The sequence below is a fragment of the Lethenteron reissneri genome, chromosome 52 (assembly GCF_015708825.2).
Source record: "Lethenteron reissneri isolate LAM-NWPU_2019-01 chromosome 52, ASM1570882v1, whole genome shotgun sequence".
Taxonomy (NCBI): Eukaryota; Metazoa; Chordata; class Hyperoartia; order Petromyzontiformes; family Petromyzontidae; genus Lethenteron; species Lethenteron reissneri.
This window is the reverse complement of record NC_083830.1, coordinates 11,210,813-11,214,294: the sequence shown is the minus strand read 5'-3', so window position 1 is coordinate 11,214,294 and position 3,482 is coordinate 11,210,813.

Sequence of the window (3,482 nt, the reverse complement as noted above, 5' to 3'; positions counted from 1 at the left end):
GTCGGGATCGAACCCACGACCTCCTGTATACCAGGCGAAGTAGTTAACATCTGCTAGCCACAGTGATGATGATGAGAGAGAGACGCAAACTCCAAATATACAGCAGACGTCAGGGTCGGGATCGAACCCACGACCTCCTGTATACCAGGCGAAGTAGTTAACATCTGCTAGCCACAGTGATGATGATGAGAGAGAGACGCAAACTCCAAATATACAGCAGACGTCAGGGTCGGGATCGAACCCACGACCTCCTGTATACCAGGCGAAGTAGTTAACATCTGCTAGCCACAGTGATGATGATGAGAGAGACACGCAAACTCCAAATATACAGCAGACGTCAGGGTCGGGATCGAACCCACGACCTCCTGTATACCAGGCGAAGTAGTTAACATCTGCTAGCCACAGTGATGATGATGAGAGAGAGACGCAAACTCCAAATATACAGCAGACGTCAGGGTCGGGATCGAACCCACGACCTCCTGTATACCAGGCGAAGTAGTTAACATCTGCTAGCCACAGTGATGATGATGAGAGAGAGACGCAAACTCCAAATATACAGCAGACGTCAGGGTCGGGATCGAACCCACGACCTCCTGTATACCAGGCGAAGTAGTTAACATCTGCTAGCCACAGTGATGATGATGAGAGAGAGACGCAAACTCCAAATATACAGCAGCAGGCGTCAGGGTCGGGATCGAACCCACGACCTCCTGTATACCAGGCGAAGTAGTTAACATCTGCTAGCCACAGTGATGATGATGAGAGAGAGACGCAAACTCCAAATATACAGCAGACGTCAGGGTCGGGATCGAACCCACGACCTCCTGTATACCAGGCAAAGTAGTTAACATCTGCTAGCCACAGTGATGATGATGAGAGAGACACGCAAACTCCAAATATACAGCAGCAGGCGTCAGGGTCGGGATTGAACCCACGACGACCTCCTGTATACCAGGCGAAGTAGTTAACAACTCCTAGCCACAGTGATGATGATGATGAGACACGCAAACTCCAAATATACAGCAGCAGGCGTCAGGGTCGGGATTGAACCCACGACGACCTCCTGTATACCAGGCGAAATAGTTAACATCTCCTAGCCACCGTGGCACCCATATCCCAATCATTCCCTGCATTGTAAGTTTATACAATTTGCCGAAAACAAATCACGTGCACGCAGAGATGTGTATATAATACATATATATCCTGGTCATTTTGAAAAAAGTGGTCTATTTATCTCGTGAACAAAGGCGCCCTGAGACATTAGTGGAAGGCGCCTTACAAATACATGTCAATTATTATTATTAAGTGGTTAGCTGAAAATAACACCCGTTTTTTGTGTTTTTAAAATCAGGGATTAATTTCAATCTGACTTTTTCGTGGCCGAATTCCTGCAGATATTTACCTTGGGGCGGGGCTTTGGATATTGGAGAGCCTCAAAAAAACCATGACATTTCTCGGGGTACCTCGTTTTCATCCCGTCAATTTTCGGAAATAAATATCCCCTTGTGTCAGCCAATCGACTTTCTTCAGGAAATATCGAAGGCCAGTGGAACAACAACATCGTCATCATCGTCATCACTCCAAACGTCGGGAAAACACTTTCTTTACAACCATTCAAATATTTCCAAGAACGTGTTATTTTTTTTAATTCGCCTGCGCCTGGTGACGATAATAATATAATTTGTAATGCGCTCAGTCGTAGTTCGCTCTCAGAAAGACGACGGGAATGGTCAAGAATGATCCAGAAGGCAGCCAAAACGGGCGTCCACAAGTTCCCCAAGCTCTGGGGTCTCATAAAATCGGGATGTTTTGGCCAACTGCATCAACGAGAGTTCATACACGTGGGAGGAAACCGGAGCACGCGGCGAAAAAGCCGCTGGTGTGAGCGGGGTGACACTCAATCCACGTATAGATGGAAATCAACCCACTTGCTGTAGTGCTTACAAAAAGCCAGGGTATGATGGCAGTACGCAATATTGAAAACTAATTTTTTTAGAACCGCTTCATTTTGCATTTAGTTTGTTGTTCTTCCCCCTGCACCTCCGATTAGCGCAGTTGGTTACGTACTGTGCAAAAGAAGTTCAACATACGTACATACAAGCCGGAAGGTGGCGACCTCAATGCCCACGGTTTAGGGAGTTTCACGACTGTGTGCGAGTGTGTCTGTGTGCAAGCCACCAACCCTCGCTTACAAAGTGCCGGGGTTAAAGGAGCCGCAGCGTAAGCCAACTCGCGCGCCCAAAGCTCCGGTCGCAGAAGGAGCAACCTAAACCGTTATTTTATCATCGATCTCATCGATTCTACGAATCTTTTTCTCCCCTTCGTATCAATGGCGGCAGTTATTCGCGCGACCGAGCGAATGGGGAAACCCCGGCGCGTCGCGAGGGCCACGTTCGCGAGCCTGGCAATCCTGGGGTGCGCGACACGGAAGACGCAAAAATAAACACAAAAGCAAGTTTCGTACGACGCGCGCCGACAGAGCCGAAGCCCCGTGGCTGCGTCTTGTTATGCGTCGTCGGCTCGCGAGTGAAAGGGCACGGCCGACGAAGATAATTCCGACATCGCGAAGGAAGATATGTCATCTCTGGATTTCCGTCAGCCGCGTTTTCTCCGCACAGCCTCGCACGGGGGCCCGTTCGGTGCATTTCGCTCTCGCCGTCCCGCACCCACCTTTGGCGGCGCACAACCTAGGGCCTGTAATTATGGCCGGAGCCGACCCGGGACCGAGTTCTTGAAAATATATCAACTTTGAGCACACCATGTCCAGGATGCCTCCTCGCTACTATGGATGTGGCTTCCCAGACGCGTGTCAGCGACCAGCAATCTACGACCGGCGGCCAAAAAAGATGCAGAGCGCGGAATTGAGCCGCGGCAAAATATCGTGACTTGACGCACTCCGTGGTTGTGTGGCTCCAACAGGGTGGGCGCTGCTGGAAAACATCTCTCTGTCTCGCGATTGGATGAAAGCCATGGTTCTAGCTTGGGCGACAATATAAAGGAAGACGTAACGGCAAATTCTTTGCCGTTTTTCTTTTTACAGCAATGCACGTCGTAGGCCATTTGTAGCAGACCGGCCATCACGGGTCGAATGATGTACGTATGTTGAACTTCTTTCGCACCGTACGTGGCCAACCGTGTTAATCGAAGGTGACGAAATAACAAAAAAAATTGATCGCGTTAACGACGACCAACCGTCAGCTTCAGAATGGCAGTGCGTATTTCTGAAGCTGGGGCGCTGGAAGTATGGGTGTTACAAATTTGTTCTATTTTTACAACAACAAAAAAAACCACATGCTCGGTCAAACTTCACCGGATCAATATCGCTTCGATAATGACCATTAGTAGCTTCCCAGTTCATTGCTGGGTTGCGTCTTCCTTTAAATATAACCCCCGGTGATATTACATTTGCATGGGCGTTCGCCGAAAATAAATAACAAAAACAACTTTTGCCAAAAAAACGTCCTCGTCTATTATTGCATCGT